The 27032-nt window shown below is 43.2% G+C and overlaps 1 long non-coding RNA gene across 2 annotated transcripts in view; it reads right to left on the reverse strand.

The window, feature by feature from the left end:
- Window positions 1–7284: 7284 nt before the first annotated feature.
- The window catches only part of LOC149863664 (uncharacterized), a 251301-nt gene continuing 231553 nt past the window's right edge, over window positions 7285–27032 (reverse strand). For both annotated transcript variants that reach the window (XR_016442483.1, XR_016442482.1), the window contains 2 exons: window positions 13252–13406; window positions 7285–8208 (listed from right to left, as the gene is read on the reverse strand). This is a non-coding gene — a long non-coding RNA (uncharacterized LOC149863664). The remainder of the gene's footprint in view (window positions 8209–13251; window positions 13407–27032) is intronic.

Here is a 27032-nt window from a genome sequence, read left to right on the forward strand (position 1 = left end):
TTTGTGAGAGCCCTGCAGGGAAAGTGATGTTGAGGGGTAACCAGCATGGGTTCATGCCAGGCCGATCCTGCCTGATTAACCTGGTCTCTTTCTATGATCAGGTAACAAAGAGCTTAGATGGGAAGGAGGAAGTCGATATAATCTTCTTGGACTTCCAGAAGGCCTTCAACACAGTGTCCCACCCAATTCTGGTGGGCAAGCTGAGGGACTGCGGCATTGACGAATGCACGGTCACATGGGTGGCAAAGTGGCTTCAGGTGCGAACCGAGAGGGTGGTGGTGGATGGGTCAATGTCGACCTGGGAGAGTGTGGGCAGCGGAGTCCCCTGGGGCTCGGTCCTTGGGCCGGTGCTGTTCAACATCTTCATTAGCAACCTGGATGAGGGTGTGGAGAGCACCCTGTTCAAGTTCGCTGATGACACCAAGCTGTGGGGTAAAGTGAATACACTGGCAGGCAGGGACCCCATCCAGGCAGACCTGGATAGGTTAGAGAAGTGGGAGGATCTGAACAAGATGCGGTTCAACAAGGACAAGTGCAGGGTGCTGCACCTGGGGAGAGGGAACCAGCATTATGGTTATAGGTTAGGGGCTGACCCTCTCAGCAGCACAGAGGCAGAGAGGGATCTTAGAGTCAGGATTGACTCCAGGATGAATATGAGTTGCCAATGAGACGAAGCAATAGGCAGAACCGACCGCACCCTGTCATGCATCAACAGGGGCATCACTAATAGGTCCAGAGAGGTCTTGCTGCCCCTCTATGCAGTGCTGGTCAGGCCGCAGCTGGAGTACTGTGTCCGGTTCTGGGCGCCGCACTTCAAGAAGGACGTGGAGAACCTGGAGAGGGTCCAGAGGAGGCCACTCGTATAGTCGAGGGCCTCCGTGGCCAGCCCTATGAGGAGAGGCTGAGGGACCTGAATCTCTTCAGTCTCCACAAGAGGAGACTGAGGGGGGATCTTGTGGCTACCTACAACCTTATCAGGGGTCACCAGCAGGGACTCAGGGAAAGTCTGTTCACCAGGGCCCCACTTGGGGAACAATGGCCACAAGCTGAGGGAAGATAGGTTTAAGTTAGATATTAGGAAGAACTACTTCACTGTAAGGGTGGCCAGAGCCTGGAATAGGCTTCCCAGAGAGGTGGTGCTCTCACCTTCCCTGGAAATCTTCAAGAGGAGACTGGATAGGCACCTGGCTGGGGTCTTATGACCCCTCCCACGCCCAGTGCTCCTTCCTGCCCATGGCAGGGAGTTGGACTAGATGATCTGTCTAGGTCCCTTCTGACTCATTGATTCTATGATTCTACCCCTGGGCTGTCACAGCCTCTGCCTCTGCTCCCCAGCCTGTGTCATGCCTGCACTGTCATGCCTGAGGACACAATGGGAGTCCTCCCCCTCCCCCATGCAGCTGGGTGGCTTGGCTACACTGCTGCCACAGGTGGGAGGAAGAAAGGATTCCTCCTGGCTGAGTGCCTGCCCACACAGCCGACATGGAGAATGGGGCAGAGCCCCATACCTCAGGGTCTTCCCACAGCTCAGCCTAGGGTCCCCCAGCCGGGCTGCCCCACCTGGGGAAAGCCCTGCACCAAGGCATGGGGCTACCTCCATGCAAGTCTGTGTGGGCAGGCACCTGGCTTAATGGAATGCTCCCCCTCTCCTACCTGTGGCAGCAGTGGAGCCAAACCCCCCAGCCACATGGGAGAGGGCACAGGGAGGGAGGGAATTCCCCTCAGCATGGGGCTTTCCTCAGGGCATTACGGCCACAGGTTCCCTTGTGCTCATATGCCCAGCTACACTGGTGTGGGACCATCCTGGGGGAAGGCTCCCCATCTCCCACCTGCAGCAGTGGCAGAGCCAAGCCAAGCCAGTCATGCAGAGGAGGAGGAGGTTCTCTTTGGCACAGGTCTTCCCTTGGGGCAGGGCAGCTCCAGGCTAGGGGACTCCAGACTAGGCCAGGGGAAGCCCCCCGAAGTGTAGACACCACCCCAGGCCTAGCTTCATGGGTATGAAACTGGCCCGGGGGAACCCTCCCCCACTCCAACCTATGGCAACAATGGAACCAAGCTGCTCAGCTGCATGGAGGGGTGGGGGTAGTCCCCCTCAGCTCTCTGGAGCAGGGCAGCCCAAGCTGTGGGATGCCGAGCCATGGGAAGCCCCTTGAACCATGAGGCTCCCCACCTTTCCAGTGGGCAGATGCCCAGCTTGGGGGGCCACACCAGGACAGGGACTCCTTCACCCTGGCCATGACCCTGTGAGGGAGTTAGAGAAACACCCAAGCCAGCAGAAACTGAGGCAGTCCAAGGGGCATATTTACAGGCTCCCACGCACCCAGATGCTACCATGGCTCAATGTTTTTCAAGCTGGGTGCTCCCTCCAGATAGGAGGAGGGAACACAGCTCCAGCCCTCTTAAAGCAGCCCACAACTGTTCGGGCTGGAGAGGAGGGACCAGAAGCCATATTAGTTTACACTGTGTCCACTGCTGCCATATGAAGACGGTTAGGTGAGAATGCCAGAACATTGGTTGGGGGGGGGGGTCTACTTTTTCCTTTCTGTTCCTGGGATCCTATAGTTAGACTAAACTACTGAACTAGGGCTTTGGATCTAGCTGTATTAACACATGAACACTGTAAGAAATCAACCTGTTTTGTGTAGAGTTAGGCAGGAATTTTACTGATTTAACTGACATTACCATCATAATGGAGTGGCAAGGGCTGGGGGTGTAAGGGAAGGAAGAGCCCCCTAGAAGATCTCATGCAGGTTCTTTAGGACATGCCAATCCATAAACTCTTCCTGCCTACAAACACAGTATTCCATCAAGTCATGGTGGGCAAGAGAACGAGAGTATAGTTTAACTGTAACTGAGGAGAGAGACACCCTTAGGCCTCTTCACCAATAGCACAACCATGCAAGACCCATAAGAGGGATAGATCACAGCCATATCAGGTGAATCCCCAACAGACCCCCCTCTTCGCTTGGGGGAAAAGCCACCTAGGGCTTTCCAGCCCCCCCCCCCCCCCCCCCGCCCCAAGCAGACCCCAGCTGGGGTCCAGTGCTAGGGTTTTCCACCCACCAGCTGGAGCAATAATGTTGCTCTGGCTACAAATCAGGGGGGTGGGGCAGCCAGTGCTCTGCTAAAGCAGATAACACAGCACAGCCCAGGGCTGCAAAGCATCCTGGGTCACTGGGGGACTGTGTGTTAACTTGAATCGGGAGGGAATTTGGGACAGAAGTTCCATAAACTAGTTTGACCTAAATCAATACAATCTCATACTACATCCACACAGGTTTATCTTAAACTGGTTTCAGCCATTTTGAAAATGGTTTACATGCAGTGAAGTTAAATTTTGTTACAGGTTTAAATTGGTTTCTGATTGCTTAAATTAGTTTATTTGTAACTTCTGTCCCTAGCCAAAAAGGAATCACCTTTGAATTGATGTCTTGTTTATTCTCAACTTTCAGTCAACATTACAACAGTTATACCATTTATCACATTTAGTAAGTAAAATGTCAATGTCAGTACTAGGAAGTCCACTTAATGGGGTAGTATTCCTGTGACAAAGACATTGTTGTTGTTCCAAGGGATTAATTAGAATGCTCAAGAAAACAGGCGCCAACAACAGTAAGGGTTGCCAGAATCTGGAATGGGTTTCCAACTGGGGTGGTGTTCTCCCCTATCTTGGGGGTCCTTAAGGGGAGACTGGACAAACACCTAGCTGGGGTCATCTGACTTCAGCACTCTTTCCTGCCTGGGGCAGGGGGTCAGACTTGATGATCTGCTGAGGTCTCTTCCGACCCCAAAATCTATGAATCTATGAACAGTCACGTTTCTTTCTAGATAATAAGATTACATATCCATTCCATATTCAATATATGCAACAAGATAACGTATTTCTGAAGTCCTGAGTAAATCTTTCCCTGTGTACTGATTGTTGGTTAACATCATGTCTACTCACAGAAGCATTATTTTGTATAAAAATACAGAATCACCAAAAATACAGACAAAAATAACTGATCAGTTCTAGTGTAAAATAGCATTGTACACGGATGTATTTAGAAGCTTTCTTTTAACTGGTAAAAATTATTTTTTACCTGTAGTTGTAATAAAATACTAGTTTAAACAGATGCAGATATGCACATTTGAAAGAAATAGTACTAAAATACAATAAAAATAAGGGTAACAAAAGTGAAAGCATTAACTGTTGAAAATGTTCTTTTTCATTATTATCTATGGGTTTCCTCTGCATGCCTACCAGACTTCCTACTAGTCTCCAAATACTATCTGTGCTCTGTACATCTCTGCTATTTACATATGTATACTTTCATTAAATGTGAAAATATCCCATTTCAAATGCTCTTTTCTCTTCAGCTACATGGGACACGAAAAGTTAAGTTTTAAACTTCAAAATCTAGGCTCTTCAAAAACAGTTTTTCCCAGCAAAATTAATTAAAGTAGCTCATCACACATTTATAAATTTAGGAAGGGGTTTTCAAAAGCATTTGGCATTGACCTAAATCTGCTCTCATTTAAATCCATTAGTGCTTTACCATTAAGGTAATAGAAGTATTTAGACTAACATAGAGAATTTGAAAACTACCTGTAACTTTCTTTGAAACAGATGGCTAGGAAAACTGGATCAAAACCCATAACAGTTTTTCAATTTTTGCCTATTTTAAAATATATATGCCAGAAATGTGTGTGCCTATGTGTGAATAACACTGTCTACATATCTCACATAAACAAATTGAATGTCTCTGTTAACAGATAATTAACCAAGATTTAGCACAACATAATTTGAAACTACCAGTTTCATCAAATAATCAGGATTCAAGATGAAAAAGCTTACATACCTCTGTACCAATGATTCTACTAGGCACTGCTTTAACAACATACATTTCACTTTTTTCAGTTAGAGCTGCATTTCTTTTTTCCCCTGAATGTTTGAGAGCAGTAAGTGAAATGTTAATTTTTTTAAGTCACTACCATCTAGCTAAACCATCCAAATCATTTTTGTATACAGAGGTTTTATTTCTAATCTTTCTCTGCAAGCTGCTTTGTTAAATCCTAATGACAACTTTTATGCATAATGCATAAAACAAACTTTACCAATATTTAACACACTTTTATAAGCATGTAAAACCCTTTTATAAGCGAGATGACACACTGCAGGGCATGTAGCTGCAGTACTCAGGGAAAAATCATACTTCTTGGATGACTGCTTTGCTTCATGCCATTAATTTCCCACCATCCAATACATGCAGTTATTTTAGTATAATTGTGCATCATATGATCTATCATTTCTTTCATTAATGTGTAAGTATTCCTTATTTCATGGACAGTATGTATTGTTATGCAATTTATGGCTTAAATTCTAGAAATGATTATACTTCTTGAAGGAAAGGAAAAAAGAAATAAGATTTTACTTCATCGGGATAGTTCAGTTTATCAAAATACTTTCTATTAGCAAATATGGACCTATAAAAATACAGACTAACAGGGAATCAGTCTTGGCATTCAAAAGTGGATGCTATAAATCTTCTTTGTGCAAGAGGCAAAAGAATCAGAATAATAACAATGTATCACTAGCCTATGTCACTGAAATGATTTGTTTTACTCCTTTAATCTTTACCATATCTAAACTGACTATAATAAATGAATAATTACTCTGAATACAGTATAGTTAATTGAAAATCTGCTTGAAGTATAAAACCAAGAAATCATAACAACAAATACAAGGTTTAGTCAGTGTTTAGAAACTTGTCTTTGTCAATAATTTTTAAGGTTCAGTGTAAATGATACTGTTTACCATCGTACATCATCTAACATTACTCTAGAAAGTCATGAATTATTTCAGACTTCCTATGAATATTAATAGTCTTTGGAGTCATGATATTTCATCAGCATATACCCAAGTATTAAAGTCTTATGGGGTTTGACTTTTTAAAATGAAACCAATTTAATCTGAGTTTGCTTTATTCTCAAACCCTGATTTCCAAGTGCACAGCGGATGTATGTTTTCATGTTTGTGAAGTCCAGGCTTTTCCTTGAACGTGAAAGGTGTGTCATCTAACACAGAGCCAGGTTGTTTTTCAAAGCTCCCATCTGGACATTCACTTGCTATTGTGTGTATAAAACAATCTAAATCCTGAGAGGAGTGTGCATTAGAATTTGGATAGGCAAAAATCCATTGTTGTTTTTAAAATGGTTTTCCCTTGGAGATCACATATTTGTGCATCAGTCCTGAGGCTGCAAATAAAATTTGGGGGAAAAAAAATCAGTTGAACAAAACCTACTGCTGAAAGATGAATTGTTAATTATCCTGGCCAATGGAAGTGCTCTGTTTGATAATCTTTTAAAAACTAAAAACTCCAATATTTGCAATGAAGCTGTGCAGTATGGATTTTTCTTCCCTGAAAACAAACATTTGGTAATAAAGGTTTACATGAATTTAAGTGCACTTACCTAATTCAGTCTCCATTGAACCTGACCTGCAGATTGCTTGGTTCACCCACACGAGTGTTGTCATAAATTTGACTAGGGCTGAGGTTAGAAGGAAACATGGATGCATACAAGTAGTTTCTATATGGAAAACACAAAACCACAAGGGCCAAGAATTCGCCTGCTCTCAGACACATTCCAGTGCAAAATTGTTGTGCTACTTTATACATAACAGAAGCCAGAAGCACCAGATTTGAAATTAGGTTACCATAGCAGAGGGCAATGCTGTTCTCAGGCAATCACGTATGTCCTTTGCAAATTGCAAAATATGTACAATTACTGCATGGGGAAAGTTACTGTGCTGGCAGTAAAACATGTTCTCCACAATCAATAATTCTAGTTGTGTAAAGAAAAAGTTTGCAATTTTTTATACTACTGCCACCCCATGCAATAGACTCCAATGTATGCAGTACTATAAAACAATTTAGATATATATTTATAATAGAAATGGTAGCCATTTCACCAGGAAGGAACAGGCAAGATTCTAGTACTTAACTCAGGGTTAAAATGAAGTGCTGCAAAAGAGAACCATGCCAAAAGTACCTGTCAACTGCCATTACTGCCTGATGATGCTGTTCCCTTCCTACATTTTTCTCTTCTTTTTGCCCATGCTATCATCTTGCCCACGGCTGCCTCACTGTTTGAAAGAATTCTGCTTTCTGCTACAGAATAAGTCATCATTTCTGTATGGTAAATATCTATTATTGCTATGTCAGGTGCCTGCTGTTTACAGTGTTGCTGTGTGGAGCTGTTTGGAAAGTGGAAAACAAAACTCAAAAACATTTGAGAAACTGTTCCAGCTTTTTATTAATATTTTCTAACCACCCCCATGAATGCATTCTCAAATACTTTTTAACATGTCATCTTACACAGACATATAACCACATCCATTTAGCAGTTACATATGGGGTCAAAGAGATCAGATCGCAAAACATGTTCATTCTTGGGTAATATGTCCCAAGGTGGCTGTCTATAAGGATACATTCCAAAATATGATATAGTGGAAAAGAATAATCATACTATTAAAATGACCTTATCAGCAAAGTAAGATTATCAAATCAAAAAGCAAACATCAGTTATTACCTGCCCTTATTATGGACAAGGGCTTCGGTAGAGATGCCAGGGAAAAGTAGATGGCTGCCTTACACAGAGACTAAAAACAAGAGAGCAGAAGCAGCATGTCTCTGCTCCTCAGCAAATGCACTTATATTTTCTTTCCTACTCCTTTGTAGGCTGTCAGATTAGTACATTCAAACCTACTAACCACCAGGGGTAAGCAGGCTACTTCTTTCCCTAAAATAGAGTAGGATGGAAAGACAACTGAGGCAATGGATTCCCTTCCCTGGCAAAACTCTCACCATTGAGGCAAAAACCAACCAGTGAACATAATCTTCTCGCATCTGGTTTAGGCATCTGTAAGACACATGAAGCTGCCAAGTCTTGTTCAGATTGCATTATCTCCTTTCATTGACCAGTTCCTTTGAGACAGTTTGATAGCTCCACAAAAGGAGTTTGGAGACTGTTAATGACACCAACAGAGAAACAACTTATGGAGTTGATGTAAGTCCCTCTTCATTCTCACAATGAAATCTAATGACCAATTTTCCACCAGATCTTCTCTCCTAGATGAAGGGTAGCCTGCAGTGGAGGACCTAGCATATTCTTACGATTCATACCAGGTAGTCAAACCCTGAGTACAGGGCAAGGAAGAAGGTCAAGCTATAGTAGGAATGGGAGAATGAAAGATGTACTTAAACACTGCACACAAACTGTGCAATATCTATCAGAGGCCAGTTTATACACAGGAAATGGGACCAGTAGAGAGATTTCAGGAAGAAACAAGCTATGACTGCATAAGTTTCTATTTGTATCTGATTATGCTCTGGGTCTGTTGTTACCTGAGGGAAAAGAGAGGGGAACAAACCGGACAAGTTTTATTGCCGTGCAGAAAGAAAGGAATTTTTCTTGAGGCTTAAAACAAATCATAATTCAAAACACCATTTTAACATTAAGGTTGCAAAGTCAAGCACATAAAGGTTTAGAAATACTAGGGTTACACTTGCTGGTACAACCTTAATTCCAGCCCTCCAGGCATTTGCAAGATGACACCATCTTTAATTACACAATCAAACAATATGCTCCAAAGGAGTTCTGCCTCTTTTATTGAATAAAGAGATTCTGAACATTTCTTTTTATCCTTTTCCCTCAGTGTGCAAGGCCCCTGGCCTCATATAATGTACATCATGAAACCCTGGACTAAAAAGAAAAGGATTAACATCCTCCTAGGTAGTTCTTTGGGACGATCATTGTCTGAACACTTCATAAATACAAAGGGATTAATTTTTTCCTTCATCATTGGGAGGTCCCATGGTTTTACAATCATTATTCCCACTTTATCCATTTGAGGATGGGGAACTGAGGCAGGGAAAGTCTAAAACTCCCACTGTAAAAACATCCATTAATTTGTGTAAAAATTTTGGACGGGTCCCACTCATATGACAACTGCTTCATGGCTGACACAAGTAATTGAAAGGGCCCTCCACAGCTACATAATATGAGCTGTGCAAGTTCTGTAGGTAAAGGCTATAATAATACACATGCTCAGTGGATCAGGTAGAAGAGGAGGAGGGTTGCAATTGAACTTGGACATATGGTGCACCAAAAGGCCAGTGAGAGACTAACATCTAAGAAGGATGTTTGTAGGTGAGTTATTTTAAAAATAGTTTTTAGCAGATTTTTGCTGAAAATTTTTATGGGAAGTATGAAAGTTACAGGAGGGTTTTGAACTAAGAAAACGTGCTCTTCTGAAAATTACTGCTACAAAACTGAACTGAAAGCTACTGCTAAAAACAGAATTCACTGGAAATCTCTATTTGCAGAACAAGATAAAAGAGAAAGTTAAAAATCTGTGTCTAGAGATGTTGCATGACCTCACTCTTCCAGAAGAAGCATCACTAAAGTGATAAATGCAAATATGGGAGTTGTACCTGTTTATTTCATTTTCTCAACTCTGTATTAGCAGTCAGTTAAAATGGTCTGAAATAAGGAGTTTCATAAAACAAGGAATTTTCTTGGTATATTGTTGTTGCATATGTACACACAGTATATGCGCATTTCATTGTATATGGGAAAAACCACAGTTAGGACAATACCTGTCCTTCATAAATAGCGCCTTAAATGAGAAAAGAGGGAAAAGATGATTCTTTCTCTTGAAATTATTTTTTTTCTTTTTTTTTTTTTTTTTACAAGGAAGCTGAAATGTATCCAGCTGAAGGAGGACTATAACAAAACAGTTGGAACACTGGAACCTCCATAATATATTGCACATTTTAATCATGTTTGATACAACACTCTTTATATGGATATCAATTACACTAATGACTCTTACATAATACCCTTGGGTGCCTAAGGGATATGTATTGTCACCTCCCTTTTGTCATAAAAATAGTGAGTAGTTCTATATCCACACTAAAGTAGTTTCTTTCATTTTTATATAATGAATGAGTAACACTGTAAAAAAAGACATTTTATCCCATATTAGTTTAGCAAACAGACGAGATTTCACATTTGACAGTGCTAAATATACTCTAAAGCTGCTAATAAAGACAAAGCCTGAGGGGGAAAATTCTAATGATGAGCAATGCCAGAAGTTTTTATTTCTGGATCTAAAGCAAAAATGCTTCATTTAGGTATAGTTTTAAAGTCATCATTTAAGAAGCTGGAGTTTCCAATAATTTTTATCTCTGATAAAATCACTCTAATTAATTTGAGCATAATTTTAACACTGAAAAACTATTCTAAATGTACTATTATTTGTATATCTTGTCCATATACATTTTATTAAGTAATGAAAGGTGATGATTTGATTTATAAATGATCTACATCAGAGTTCCCCAAACAGCCTCTGCAACACTTGCTAAACAACCTATAGAAGAGTAGAAGTCTACATAGTTTCATAGTTTTTAGGGGCTGGAAGGGACATTACAGATCATTGGGTCCAGACTGCTGGGATCAAATGACATCAGCAAGATGGGCATCAAGATGCTTTTTGAAAATCACCAGGGTAGATTGTCCTCATTCCTGGCACAGAGAACAGAGAAGCTAGAAGAAGAAAATGACAGCTTCGAGCACTCACTTGTTGCTTTTAGAAGCAAGCACCTTTATACATACTCCCATGCCATCTCCTACGTCTCGGAGGAGCGTCCCAATGATCTTTGGACAAATAATGCATTATCCTCCATTGCTCTACTTTTACATGGTGCCTACCAAAAATTGACAGCATTAGACCACTTCTGTGCTGAGACCACTGCCTATGGGGCTGACAAAGATTGTCTCTGTGCTTTCTTGTACTTGCCCATGAAATCAATCCACATTCACCTATGATTCCTGGCACACACTTAGAACTGTATGCTCTTTAGGACAGGACCTTATTTTTGTTCTATTTATACAGCACCTAGCACAACAGGACCCTGGTCCATTATTCGGAGCTTTAGGCATTAAGGTAATACAAAAAATAAACAATCAGGAATAGGCAATACAAATAAATACTTCACTTCTTCCCCACAAAAGCTAAAGCAGGCCACATTATTTCAGTTCTGTGAACTGATGTGCAACTCACTTCTGAAAGTTTTACTGCTAGTGGCAGCACCAAGAGCCATGTTCAAAGTTAACTCCCAGATAGTTTCTTAATTACTTCTCTCCCAAATGAGAAGCCAAAAACCAGGAGATTAGCTTTCAAATGGACTGAAACAGTAGACTATTTTATAGTAGGATAGGCTTGGGTATGCTGAATATAAAGGGCCTGTACTGTGTGCTAAATTTTGTGAAGGGAAGAAGTGTGTTTTTGGACTTTACCTCTGATACCTACATGGGGTATCCTAGGCATTTTCAGTTATTTAAAAAGAAAAAAAGTTGATAGTTCACTATCATATAGATCTGACTTCTAAGTGTGCATGGAAGTACTGGAGACTCGGTGATTTAATTCCTAGGGAAGTTACCAGTGATGAGATTCAGCTGTTTCCATAGCAGAAGCAAAAAAAATCATCATTTCATAGATAATTTTAGGTTGCAGCCAGAAGGATTTTAGGAGAGACTTATATTTACGATATTTACTTCCTTTCTTTTTTCTTTCCATTTCACCTACCACAAATCATCAGAGAACAACAGAGAGAGATGTATATGGCAAAGTTTCTAAATATTTATGCTATAAATATTAATACTAGCATACAGTATATGATTGTAGTGCTTTTATATATTTTTTCACTATTTCATTCTTTGTTTGAATAAAAATATTGTGGAATTTAGTTGAAAAAACCATTTAGCGTACAAAAATATGTAAGAAGTCTAGGTATTATTATATATTATAGGACTGTACGAAACGGCACTGTTCCGTTTCACCTTGAGTTTCAGTGGTTCAACGGAACAGTGTTTCATCTCGAATTTCATTTAGAGTTGAAACATCTGTTCCATTTTGTTCCATTGAAACAGAAAGGCTGTTTTGCCACTGTTTCAAGTTTCACTGGGGATGGGGAGTCAGACCAGCTGGACTGACTCCCCATCCCCATTGAAACTCAAAACAGCAGCAAAACTCTGCTGAGCTGCCTCTGGCCCCTGGCATGATCAAACGCAGGGGTCAGGGAAGCAGCCCCACTGGGCTGCCTCCTGCCCCCTGCTGGATCTTGCACTGGGGATGGGAAGTCAGGCCAGCTGGACTGTTTTCCCATCCCCAGCCTATGGTCAAAATGTTTCGACTTTTGAACTGTTTCGATCAGCCTAGTTTTGCTTCGAGGCTATTTTGATCTCCTTTGTTTCATTCCGATTTTGCTGTTTTGACCTTGAAATTGGTTGAAACAGTGTTGGAAGGAAACGGCCAGCAAAGTTTCACACTGCCCTAATATATTATACATGTTTTGATGTCCAACAGTAGTGGTATAATGAAAGGTATTTTATTATCATTATTCTAACACCTACAATATATGGCTCAAGTCTAACAGAATTTCCATGAAACCACCTGTGTAAGAAGAGTTCCAAACCCTGGATAAAATGTACAGTTCGTCTAAACACACCTCCTCTTTGAGATTTGGCTTTATTGGTAATCTTAACAGCATCACAGTAAACTTTGACCAACTTTCTCCTCAAGTTTCAATATTCTAAGGGTTTTCCACCTCAAGACCCTGGTTTCCTCTAGTCATAGGACAGTGTATATAAATTGGTTAGTGTTAATTAAAGCTACGTGCTACCATGACGCAGTAATAACTACAATGCACCTTCACCTAGTGCCAAAGGAACCAAACACCAGGATGACTTGGGAGGAATTCTATACCAGGAACTCTATATATCTATTTAATATCCTTCACCAGGTACAGATGTTACACATAATCCACTCTAAATTATTGGAATTCAAAACATACAGAGGCTCAGGACACTAGGTTATGCCATTTTTAGTTAAGACTATGTCTAAAATAGTCCTGGATTGATATGTACTCAAACTTACTAGAATTAGGTTAGACCAGAGCATCAAACTTCTGTTTCAGATCCTCCTTGATCTGGAGCAAATCAAGTTAGTTCACTGTCCACCGGCATCCCAGGCAACTCTGTGTGCCCCTGCTATCTCCCCCTTCACAGGGAGGCATCCTGGAACTTGGCCTGCATTCACCCAGCCAGCCCCACCCCCACCCCCAGGCTCTCACAAAGCAGAGTCAGCACAATGCCTGATAATTACCAGGGCAGGGATGGGGAGAGAGGAGAAAGAGGGATACTTGCCCATCCCCTGCAGCCTGCTTATTCTCTTTGGTTCTGTGCTTGCTTGTCCGGGCATGAAGCTCACCCAGGGACCCCCATGTCCCCCACGAGTGGGCACAGATCCAGGGAGCAGACCATGCTGCTGCCTCTGATGCTTGTCTGCAGCTGACAGATGCCTGTGGATGACAAAGAACAGGCACAGGGAACAGGCTGTATGCCTAGCAGTCAATCAGGGGCAGCCCAGCCACTGGGCTGTGCCTGGCAGTGCAGAAGCAACCCCAGCTTGCTGGCCTCAGGTAGTGCAGGAAGCCTGCGTGCCCCCTCACCCCCACCAAGGGGCAAACTTGTGTTCTGTTTGCTACTAAACTAACGTAGTCCACTTAGGGAGACTTGCATAAGTTAGTTTGAAGCTACCTTGGGCTTTTTGCAAGTCTGTACCTAGACTACCACCCTGCTACATCTCCAGTTATTTTAAGGTCTTCCTAAAGCAGCCGTAAAGACAAAAGGAATCTGTTGCTGAAATACTGCAAGGCAATTGTTATTATATGCATGTTTTCTAAGACTCTTTGTTGACCTTACTCAATTGTATAAAAAAAATATATTGGATAGCTTCAGAAGATTTTTCATCTATAATGATTTAAAATGATTTTGATGCAGTTGTGACATTTGACATGTTCTTTTGCCATTTTGAACAAAAAAAATTACAACCACCAGGTTATTTAAATATTAAAAAGTGACTACTGCATATGCATAGAAAGAAACTACCTCTCCAAGATGCATCAGAAAAATTGTATTTAGTAGAATACTTGTGATAAATTATGTATTTATCATAACATGGTCAGAAACTGTTACAATTAACTATACTTGGTCCAGTTTTATAAAAGTGCTTCACTGTCTCATTGTACACTTAGATTAGAAAAGGGGTGCCATGGTCATGTTGATTTCCATGGTGGGAAAGTTAGACATCTGTGGCGAAATTCTGCTCTGAGTTAAACTGAGCCAATGGTTGTATCCAGTCACAGTTGACTCATGGATCAGAAGTGCCTCAAAGTGCTCTTTCTGTCTAGCTTGGATAGATTCATTGTCTTTGAGGAGCGCTGGGCCATCCTTCAGCCACAGAAAAGAAGGACCATGGTCTGAATGAACACTATAAAACCCTGGCTAAACTAACCCAGGCCAAGCTTTGTGTTGCCATGGCTAGACTGGAACTGATACCTGAATTTGCTAGTTTAAAGCTAGCTGGGTGTGTCTAGTATAATGATTCTCAGCCAGGATACTGTAGCACCCTGGGGTACTGTGACGCTCTTTGGAGGTTGTCACAGAGTGCCATGCAATATTAACACTGTTAGGCGTGTAAATACCTACACATGATTCACAGGATAAACCGAAAGATTTCAAATAGGAATCCATAGTGACAAAAAACACTCTGACTTGCTATCGTCTTTCTACATTCTCTGTTATTTTTCCATAGTGAAAAGAACAAGTGAGAGGTAAGAGCTCGCATTTTCTGTAGGGTCCCTTGAGTCTAAAAGGGTTGAGAAACCCCGGTCTACTCTCTACTGAAGTCACTGCACTCTCAACATACCCACATTCATTTAAGATGGTTACCTTGTAGTTATTTTGAATGCAATTATGAACTCACACAAACCTTATTTTCAAGTCATTAACACAAGTAAGAACTTTTATATTCCCATAGTTATTTACTGTGTCCTCTTACGGAGTGAGTGAGCAGGCATGAAACAATTTATATACATCAATGAAACAGTATTTAAAACCAGGGAAATACATCGATTTATTTCCTGGGGGAATTTACCTGACAAAGTTTAACCAGTTCTACAAGAGAACTTTCCTGTACAGAGAGACTCAGTCCCCTTCCCAGAGGGAGAAAAGAGCTTTTCTACAGAGTAAGGAAACAATAAATGACTGCAGTTTATGATGAATTTACATTACAGACTCTGCTATACATGAGCTGAGGAAAAGGCTACTTCTCCTATCATGTTTATATTCTTTATGATATTTTCAGCAGCAGCACTATCTTGTAGATCAATGGATATTCTTTGGTGTCTCTTGCCTAATGGAGAGTGCCATCTCAAGCACTTTGCAGCAAAAGATCTATGGAGCAAAACTAAATGGTTTGACTCCCAAAGGATACAGGAAGCAATATGCTAGAGTAAGTGAAGGACACCACAGTCTACCACAATTTAGCATTTTATTAAAAAGTTCTGCATATTATAATTCATATATAACATAACCTACTTGTATGATAAGCACACCCATTGCATTTAGAGATAGAACATTTAGATACAGATACAGATACAGATTGGTCCAACCCATTTGATTTCTAATATATAACCTTGCTAATCAGTTGCAAGAGGTCAAAAAGTTGATTGGCTCCCTCTCCTATGAAACAGTATTAAAAATATCAAAGCAAGGAATTTCCTTTTTAGGTGGCTACTAGAAACAACCCACTACTGCTAGCTATTTTGGGGGGTATGCTTTTTCCTGAAGATATACTTCCACTCACTTCTGTGAACAGCTGCAAATAGTACTGCTGTGGTTTCCATTTTAGATTTCTCATGCTGACAAAAGTGCCAGGACCAAGCATGCAACATCCATTAATTTTCTTAGCTAAATATGGTACTTGCATAACACCTTTACATTTCCTCTTATCCTTAGGCATTTGGTGATACACACGAGTAGTGAAAAACAGTTTGTATTTCTGAAGTGTTCTAACCTCATGGCAGCTGATGATTTGAGCAGTACATCCATGCAAGCTTAAGTAGAACTGATAATACTGAAAGAAGTACCACTAACTTTCCCTTCATGCTAAAAGTGCAGTAAAACTTATGCGCTAAACATGTACTTTGGATTCCTTAGTTGTTTGATCACATTGATGAAGGGATATGCAATCAATCTCCCACTAAGACAGTGAGTGGTATTGGCCATAACTCATTACTCCATCAAAGGATTTGGCATTTCAATCGATGGGAAATGATGTGTGATCATTCTAATTTATTATACATCATTTCCCATCAATCGGTGTGCTGAAGCCTTGACATAATAAGTAGTTACAGACATTGTCAATCATTCTTGGTCAGATACCTCTGAATGCAGCCATTTGGTGCACCCTCAACTATTCATCCAAATTGCAAATTTCCACCCAAATCACTCAGTACAGAGATTTCACTAGAAAGATGTAAAGCAACATTAATAAGAAATTGTGTCAGCAATTCCCAAAAGCATGGGATACACAGTGAACTAAGGAGAAGTGGTGGTAGAAAATCATACTTTTAAGAATAATATACAAATTTTAAAAGAAATGGCTGGTGTGAAAGTGAGCCTCCCTTTAAGCAAAGTTCAGAAATACAATCTAAAATAGTATAGTGGATTTAACTGATATCACACACACTATGATACTGATCTAATCAGCAAAATAAAGGACAGAATTCTGTTCTGTGCCTATGCAACTCCTTCTAACTTCAGTAGAGCTACATAGGTATAACTAGGATCATAATCTAATTTCACCTTTGCCCTCAAAACCAAAAATTTTGGTGCTACCCTTGAATTTTCAACATTTCTTTTCTTAACATAATTAACTTGCTTGCAATTTTTTCTGGCATACCCCACAGAGCATTGCCAAAATTAGCCCTTACCTTGATCATGCTTTTGTTCAGATTCTAAGTCACACACATCTGTCTTCTAAATACAGTTCATCTTTTTTGCTTCTGTTACTGCTTTCTCAATGTTAGCAGCCTCCAAAATGCTGCAACCAGACTACCCCTTCAGCTAAGTAGTGTTCCTCCATGCACCCTCGCTACCTAGCTATTAATCTAAATCAAAACATCCTTGATGGTTTTCAAAAAATTTTTCATGGGTTTATTTCAGTCATACACTTGCACTCTGTATCTATGAGGGCCAGTGCCTGTACAGTACTAGCTTCCTTATTCGCTCATTTGGCTGACTTTCCATAATTCACAGTCACTCTTTTACAGCCAGATACTGTCCTCTGTCCCTCAAAAATTACTACTTATTTTCAAATCTTGCATAGGGTTTTCCTTCAGTTTGATTTAATTAACCTCCTTGGAATATATAATATTATCACTAAAAGGAGGATTTTCAGAAGCCTAGTTCCTGTTGAAAATGGCAAAATTTGGTATCTTTCATGTTGCAAGGTTGTTGGTTGTAGCCATGTTGGTCTAAGAACTGCACCATCAAACCCATGCTATACCTGAGATATATAGATGACATCTTCATCATTTGGACTGAAAACCTGCAGTCTCCAATTGATTTCCATCACAAATTAAACAATCATCACCCCTCCATCAGATTATTTTGTGAATACTCTAACATCAACATTTCCTTTTTGGACACCATGATCAATATCCAAAATGGTAAAATCAAACCACCATATACAAGAAACCCACGGACCAACATACATATCACACAGAACCAGCAACCACCCTAAACACACCAACAAAACTATAATTTACAGCCAAGCTCTCCAATACCACCACATTTGCGTCATGGAGAATACTCATTATTGTCACTTCACAAATCTCAAAAGGGCTTTCACCCAACAAGGAAAATCTTGCAGAGATATAGATCGCACTTTTGAAATAGCCACCCAGATACCACGAGAAGAATGGCTGCAGTAGAAAAAAAATCCCCATGAATCATACACCATTAGTTATTGCATACCATCCTTCCCTGGAACCTGTATGGAAAATCCTCAAACAATTGCAATCCATACTAGAAGAAGACCCAATTCTTAAAGAGATCTTTCAAGAACCACCCATCCTAGCCTTTAAACAAGCACCAAATCTTGCTAACCTCATCACCAAAAGCAAACTCCGTATGACCGAAAACCACACCGAATGCATCCAGACCACGCCAGGACAAGAAATGTGAAAACTGTGAACACCTTTTCCTTAAAGGTAAGCATGTGTTTTCTTCTAGGTTGGTGGACCTCCTCCGGTGGGCTTTAAACTAGGCTCGTTGGGGGAAGGGGAAGACGAGGGTGGAGGAATCATCGGACTGCCAGACCAAGCAACACCCACAAGTACAGCCCACCCTAGACTGACAAGTGAAACATATACACAGGTAAGTGATAGGGGCCAGGGCAATGCTGTGATTAGGGGGCCAGTACACACATCCACAGGAGGCCTCAAATGCCTCTACACAAACGCTCATAGTATGGGAAACAAGTAGAAGGAACTCACCCTCCTGCTTGCTGACACCAACCCGCACATAGTGGGGATCACTGAAACGTGGTGGGACCCAACGCATGACTGGGCGGTGAATGTCAAGGGCTATAGGCTGTACAGGAAGGACAGGATAGGAAGGAAAAGTGGGGGCGTGGCACTCTACATTAAGGAGGAATACCCATCCTCATCAATTACAAAGAATCAGAGGAAGGGCACTCTGAAGTGCTTTGGGTTAGAATACAAGGAAGTCGAGGGGAAAGAGACTTAACAGTGGGGGTCTACTACAGACCTGCCAACCAAGGGGAAGAGCTCGACCAGGAATTCTTAGGTCAGCTCATGGAGGTAGTGAAGTCTAAGGATGTAGTAGTCATGGGGGACCTGAACTTCCCAAACATCTGCTGGGAAGAGCAGTCAGCCAGAACTGACCGCTCACATAGGTTCTTAGCCAGAATGCAGGACCTCCATCTAACCCAGGAGGTGCACAGCCCCACCAGGGGGAGACGCCTTGTTGGACCTGGTGCTGGCCACGGGAGATGACCTGGTGAGGGGGCTGCAGGTGTTCGACCACCTGGGCAACAGTGATTATCGCCTGCTGGAATTCACCATCCAGCGCAAGGTGGCAAAGGCCTGCAGCAAGGCAGCAGCCCTAGATTTCAGGAGGACGGACTTCAATGAGCTAAGGAGAATAGTCGGGGAAGCACTGAGGTCCCAGAGGGGAGGGGAGCCAGGTGTCCAAGAAGAGTGGTTGCTCCTTAAGGAGACAATCCTCCAAGCCCACAGGGAGATAATCCCAACACAGACCAAAGGGAGCAGGAAGGCACATAAGCCCCCATGGCTCACCAAAAGCATCTGGGAATGTCTCGTAGCTAAAAGGGAGGCGTACACCCAATGGAAAGGAGGGGCCATCACCAGGGATGACTATACTGCAGTTGCTTGGGGATGCAGGGGGGCAGTCAGGAAGGCCAAGGCAGAGATGGAACTGGGACTAGCTTCCCGGATTAAGGACAATAAGAAGTCCTTCTTTAAATACATAGGGGGTAAAAAGAAGGTTCTGGGTAATGTGGGGCCCCTGTAGGACACGTTAGGAAATTTGGTCGTCACACCAGACGACAGAGCCAACATATTTAAAGATTTCTTTGCCTCCATTTTCCTAAGCAGGGACCAGAACAGTCACCCCACCCATTGGGCCCCCTTCAGGCCCCAGGGGAGGCACACCTAGGCCAAGGGTTAGTGAGGAACTAGTTAGGGAACTTCTGGAGGGACTGGATGTATTCAAGGCAGCTGGTCCAGACGATCTCCACCCTAAAGTACTAAAGGAATTGGCTGAGGTCATTGCAGGACCCCTGGCACAGCTTTATGAGCACTTGTGGTGCTCTGGTGTGGTGCCAGAGGACTGGAAGAGGGCCAACATGGTTCCCATCTTCAAAAAGGGGAAGAAGGAGGACCCAGGAAACTACAGGCCAGTTAGTCTTACCTCAATCCTGGGCAAGCTTGTTGAGAAAATTATTCTGGCACATATCCATGAGGGGCCAGCAGGGGAGGTCATGCTTAGGGGCAACCAACACGGGTTCATTAGTGACAGGTCCTGTCAGACCAACCTGGTGGCCTTCTATGATCAGATCACCAAATCCTTAGATGCAGGGGTAGCAGTGGATGTAGTCTTCCTGGACTTCCGGAAGGCCTTCGACACTGTCTCTCACCATGTTCTCATTAAGAAACTGGGGGACCATGGTGTCAACACCCACACAGTCAATTGGGTCACCAACTGGCTGGAGGGCCGCACCAAAAGAGTGGTGGTAGATGGGTCATTTTCGACTTGGAGGGATGTGGGCAGTGGGGTTCTGCAGGGCTCGATCCTTGGGCCCGCACTATTCAACATCTTCATCAGTGATTTGGACGAGGGGGTGAAAAGCACCCTGTTCAAATTTGCTGATGACATTAAGATGTGGGGGATGTGGGCACGCTAGAAGGGAGGAATAGGCTGCAATCGGACCTAGACAGGTTACAGGGGTGGGCGGATAAGAATAGGATGGGATTCAACACTGACAAGTGCAAAGTGATGCACCTGGGGAGGAACAACCGGCACCATACCTACAGGCTGGGGAACTCCCTTCTTGTCAGTACAGAGGCAGAAAAGGATCTTGGAGTCATCACTGACTCCAAGATGAACATGGGCCAGCAGTGTGGGGATGCAGTCAGGAAGGCCAACCATACCTTGTCATGCACCCACAGATGCATCTCAAGCAGGTCCAAGGAGGTGATCCTCCCCCTCTAAGCGACGCTGGTCAGGCCCCAGCTGGAGTACTGCATCCAGTTCCAGGCGCCGCACTTCAAGAGGGATGTGGACAACATGGAGAGGGACCAGAGGAGGGCCACTCGCATGATCAGGGGGCAGCAGGGAAGGCCTTATGGAGGAGAGGCTATGGGACCTGAACCTGTTCAGCCTCCACAAGAGAAGGCTGAGGGGGGATCTAGTGGCCTGTTACAAACTAGTCAGGAGGGATCAGCAGGCACTGGGGAAGTCCCTGTTCCCTCGTGCACTGCCAGGAGTGACCAGGAATAACGGTCACAAGCTGGCAGAGGGTAGATTTAGGCTAGATATCAGGAAGCGCTACTTCACAGTCAGGGCAGCTAGGATCTGGAACCAACTTCCAAGAGAAGTGGTGCTGGCTTCTACCCTGGGGGTGTTTAAGAGGAGGCTAGATGTACACCTTGCTGGGGTCGTTTGTCTCCAGTACTCTTTCCTGCCATGGCAGGGGGTCGGACTAGATGATCTACTCAGGTCCCTCCCAACCCTAGAAACTATGAAACATCTCCACAACCCCACAACTACACCCCACAACAGAACCATCACCATTCCTGGATCTTACACCTGCACCTCCAGAAGTACAATTCATTTCATCCAATGCACCAAATGCCCTGATGGAAAATATGTAGGAGAAACGAAATAACAACTACACACCAGAATGAACGCACACTGCAAATCCATCAAAGACAAAAATATCCAATTACCTGTTGGTGTCCACTCCTCACAAGACAATCACACCCTCTCTGATCTCTCAGTTCTAATCCTCAAAGGAAACTTACAAAACACCTTTCATAGACAAGCCTACAAACTTCATTTAATAAATCTACTGGATATTAAAAATCATGGAATATAGACATTGGATTTATGACACATTATAACCTGCCTGACATCCGATTCACTAAGTACCTGCCTGAAGCTGACTATTTGCATTCTTTCAAACATTTCCCTCTCCCCCTTCTTCCCCTCTCCTCCTATCTCTACCCATTGTCTTTCAAACTTCCACTCATGTCCTCCTGTCACACTTTTAGCTTCTTCTCTACCTTGGAGAGCTAGAACAACATCAGAGTCTCCCAATACCTGAAGAAGGGTGTTTGTGTCAAAATCCCTTCAAAGAACTTTTTTCCAACTATTAGTTTGTCTAATAAAAGATATCACATCTACCCAAAGAACCCTGCCTGCCTATCTCCTGTTGAAAACCAGTGAAAGTCTTCCTTATAACTTTCACTCCTGAAACATATAGGACATCAGATGTGATGGTCCAACTGGTCAGTTCTAGTCCCAATAGTACATTATGATTCTCCTCCTCCTTGTATTCCTTTCTGCTCACCTCAGTGTAATAAAAACTTACATTGTTTCTCTTACATCTTTGATCATTTTATCTGGTCCTTCTTTCTACAAGATGTTATTTTATCTTACGGTGTGCTAGATGTAAAAGCTATTGTATCCAGTTCTGTAAAGCAATATCTCATTATCTGTAAGCTGGTTAGAGATAGTTTATATGAAAATGCTATATAAAAGTGATACATTAAATCAGTCTTCTCTCCAGTCCCCAGCCTTCCAATACTCTCCATTAGATTTGTCATCTTAAAAGAATATGATACAGTGGGGTTTAATGTGGCCCCTAAATTGACAGATTTATTTATGCTGCTATGAAATTCTCAGCTTTCTCTTTCTAGTCTATTCCCTCAGCTCCCCTATGATGCTCCAATCCTCTTACCGGCCTCCACTCTAATCCTCTTTGACAATGGCAGTTTCCATGAGAAAGGGTAATCTGTACACCATATCAGTTGGTGAAGATGATATGTATTAAAAATAAGATAAAGCTAATACCTTGACAAAGTTCTGCAAATTTTGCTTATATAAAATCTTGAATTTTCATGAACTGAGTTATAAAGTTACTGATATTTCACAGATCTAAATAGAGAGATTTACACATACAGTCATCTGCAATACTCTAGTAACTGAGGTAACTCATAAAAAACGTTCATAGAAATGCCACATTCTGGAGAATTGTAAGTGATGGCTCTTAAAGATAATTTTCTGGCCTGTGCTATCACTGCAAGTTCCCTCTTTTTTGCCCACCATGCCTTGGTGTTTCAATAAGAGTGAATGGAGGTATGGTGCTATCAATAACTTAGTGGTATCACTCCAGGTCAGTGATTCTTTTTACAGGGCTCCATCCCCTGCACTCTACCCTGTTCCACACCTGATCAGCCAGTCCCAGCTGATCAGCCTTGCCCTGAGTTGGAATAGAAATTAATTTATTTATGCTTACACTTGCACTTTCTCAATTAGATTAGTTAGTGTCACCACTGTCAGTAGAAAATCAACTTAATACCACTGGCACTTGGGCTTCCCAGTCTGCTTGGTTACTGCCACCACTGCCAGTAGAAAGTCAGTGGAATTATGCTTGCACTTGTGCTTCTTCAGGCTGGCTTGTTATTGTCACCACCACCCATAAAAGTCAACTTAGTTATGCTTGCATTTGTGCTTTCCTAGTCAGGCTAGTAGGTGCCCCCACCACTGGTAGAATATCAACTTGATTGCTCAAGGCACCATCCATTGTCTTTCTTTTTCATTTTTCTCTTTTCTTTAGCCCCTCCTGCCTTCACAGGCCCAACTTAATCAACTAATGGCCTATGAGCCACCATCCTCAGCTTTGCCCCGTCAATAAGTTTCTTATCATTATCTTTAGGCAAGGCTGGCCTCACCCTCTTATCTCCTTGGGCCCCAATACCTTCTTAACTTATCTCCTCCCAACATCTATGGGTCCGGTCATTGCTTTAGACTCATGGGCCCTTCACTCTCCAGGCCTCTAGCTGAGCCTCTATTCTGGGCCCTGTTCCAGCTCCAGTGCTGCATCTCCATGCAGCTTGCACAGCTCTCACAGCTCCCTGCAGACTCCCTTCTCCGGGGGTATTCAGTGTGCTGGCAGCCCCTTTAAGTCCCTGGCAGAATACTTGGGGCCAATGGGAGCTGGCTCCCACTGCACGTGGGCACGTGCTGCCCCAGGTGGCCCCTTTAGCTTCTGCCTGCTGAATGGTACTTTTCCACCATGGCTCCTGTGTGTGTGCTGCAATATCCCTTTTCCCAGATAAATCTTTAGTTGGACTCTGGTCCAGCTGACATGCGCAAACCATAACTGGGACCAGAACCAGCTCCCTGTTTAAGACTATTAATGAAAAACATATCCTGATCCCATAAACACCAGTATTTAGAATGGACTATTATTCAGAATTCTACTACCTTCTCATCAAAGGGAATAAACCATGACCACATGACCTGTGAATCTACACAGCTTACACAAACTGCTTGCCAACAAAAATCTGTCATATTCAACATTTGTTGAACGCTGTTGATTAGAAAATTTTTTCAAGACCAGCACAAGTAGCTCATGGACATCTCACAAACAGAAAGAATTAAACTTGTTTTATAGTTTATTTACAACAGATTATTTTTTCATCTCTATTCCGTGTCTGCATTTCCAATATTCCTAACAAGGGGGATGTTGAAAGGGTCAATCATGCCAAAGTTTACTTTCCTGAAATGGTTTATGTGACCAAAACATGTGAATCCTTTACCCTTTCTGCACCTTCAAATGAAATCACCAAAAACCTCTTGTGCCAGAAGTTAAATCTTGACCATTTTGGTGAAACAGGGAAAAAGGTGTCTGCTTGAGAAAATCTGAAATGATACTTGCAAGCCTCCCAGACATGGGACCCTGATAATGAACAGACCATTTAACTATAGTTCTGCTGTCAGGTATGAATTCATAAAAGATTATAAATGAGAGCTGAAACAGTATTTCCAGCAGCTGTTTGTATTCCCAGACAAAAATTTTCATTAAGAAAAAGTTAATGTTGTAAATACGTATCTATTAATTTAAAAAACATTGTGGCACATTGAACATTACTCATTTAGAACACTATGGTTCTGAAAACTAGGTTAGAACATTTTAATTAAAAAGTTAAGCATTGTAAAGGGAGGATATTCAGAGTTACATTTAAAAGTCAGGGTTAGTAAAAAAAAAAAAAAAGAAAAAAAAAAAGAAAGGTCAACCTTTCTGAGGGTGAAAAGGGTGCCCATTCCCAAAAAGCAGCTGGACTCTATGGGCACAGCCACACATGCAAGCACATGTGCTTGCAGCAGCTCAAATAGAAGCAGTGCAAATTTGCCTCAGCACACATGCTTGGATATGCACTTTGTTGTGAAGCAAGTTGTGCCTCTTGGGGCAAAATAACCCTGCCTGGCTCCTCCTGGATCTGCAGCCAAGGGGAGCTAGAGCCTGGGGCCAGCACCTGTTTTGTCCCCAGCAGTATAAAAAGCTGTCCTGTCCTGGCCCCATCAGTACAAAAAGCTGCCCTGTCAATTAGCTCAGGGCTACTTGCTATAAGGAGCTTCTGGGTCCCAGCCAATTGGTACATGGGAATACTACCCCTTGTGCCAGCTGGACTCCTGAAGCAGGTCTGAGAGCTCCCTGCACCCTTTCCCCACTGCAGCAGTCTGGCAGTGGGAGCTGCTGCCTGGCTGTGACCTGCTGCCACCTGCCAGACCCAGGTGGGGACTGCACAGCCAGTAGAGGCATCTGCCCCTCTGAGCCAGCTGCCAGTGAGCTGTGGCTGCAGGGCTGGCCTTTGTTCAGCACTACTGCCATGTGTACCCCTGCCCGGTCATCTGGGCAGCTATCACCCAGAAGATGTTCTGGGTGTGGTGGCCTGCTTTGAACCGTCAAAGCACGTCCTTCTGTCCCCAGTTGGCCAGGAGGTCAGCCACCTTCAGCTGGGTCCAAAATGCCAGCTCTGAGCAGGCAGGGTCTTGCCACTGGCCTCCCTAACAGGAATTCTGGTCTTCTCTATTGGAAAGCTGAAAAATCCCTGATAAAAAAATCCCAAAGTCACTCCGTAAAATACCCCGAAGTCCATGTTCTTCTATGATTAAAACAAAAGACCGCTATACACACACACACACACACACACACACAAATATATATGTACATACATACATATGTACACACACATATATATAGAGAGAGAGAGAGAGAGAGAGAGAGAGAGAGAGATTGATCAGTTGGGCATGTTTTATTGATATATCTCTAGTGCTAAAGAAATTTGGATGCCTAGCAGTGTCTGTATCATCATAATAAAATTAATTCTAAATAACTATATGTTTTGCTGCCCCCCACAGGGGTTACAGCCCCCCCCACAGAGTTAATGGTCCCCTACCAAGAGCTACAGCCCCCCCCACAGGGGCAACAGTCTTCCACCAGGGGCAACAGCCCCAACAGGAGCCAAATGACCCCCACAGGGGCTACCACCCCCCCGCAGGGCCCACATGCCCCCCCAGCTCCCCCAATTGCTGCCCTGCCTGGCCTCATCCCCCACCAGCTCCTGTAGCCCCCCCAGTGCCTGTCCCGAGCCCCATCCCCCACTCCCCCAGACTCCCCCAATGGTTGCTCTTCCCAGCCCCCACTTGCACCCCCAGCCCCCTGATGGCTGCCCCCCAACCCCAGGCACTGAACCTTTAAAGAAAAAAAAGGCAAGGGGTGGGGCTGGCCAGGGCAGGGATCAGGGGGCTGGGGGAGCTGGAAGGAACAGTAGGGGGTTCCCTCATAGTCCCCTCCCCCCTCCTCTAGCCCCCCTGACCCTTTACTTACTGGCACTGGAGCCCTGCTGCTAGCACACTGCCTGTCCTGCACAGGCAGGCAGCATGCTTCAGCACCAGGGTGAGGGCCAACCACAGAGATGCTCTGGCAGCCAGAGTGTCTCTGTGGAGGACCCAGCCTCCAGTTGCCTCAGGGTACAGTCCAGGACCATGCCCTGCCCCATTTTCTTTTGACCCCTGGATATCCCTTTTCCCGTTCCTGCATGTGCCTCTTGCAGCGTCTCAAAGAGATTTGAGATGCTGCAAGAGGCACATGCCAGCTCTTCTGGACACATCGTACATAGGCAAAAAAGGGTGGGCCCACAACAACAACTTCTTGGATTGAAGCACGGCAAGTTATAATTCAAGAGACCAAGACCAAAAGTTCTGCTTCTGTGAAATTTTGTATTTCCATGATGAATAATATACCTTATTTACTCAAATCAATACAAGGTTTTTTCCCTCATTCAGTGTGGGGATGGCAAGGTTGTACAGAGGCAGAGGTGGGGAGCAGCTGCAAGGGGTATGTTAGGGGGCAGAGCCTGCAGAGATGTAGGCATTGCTGGGGAGACAAATGGTAGGGAGGCAAAGGGTGGAGGTCAGGTTGCCTATACCACCACTGCCTGTCCCTCTGCCACTGGTTTCTCCAC

Source organism: Crocodylus siamensis, chromosome 5, assembly GCF_052110815.1.
Source record: "Crocodylus siamensis isolate JL-2025a chromosome 5, ASM5211081v1, whole genome shotgun sequence".
NCBI lineage: Eukaryota > Metazoa > Chordata > Crocodylia > Crocodylidae > Crocodylus > Crocodylus siamensis.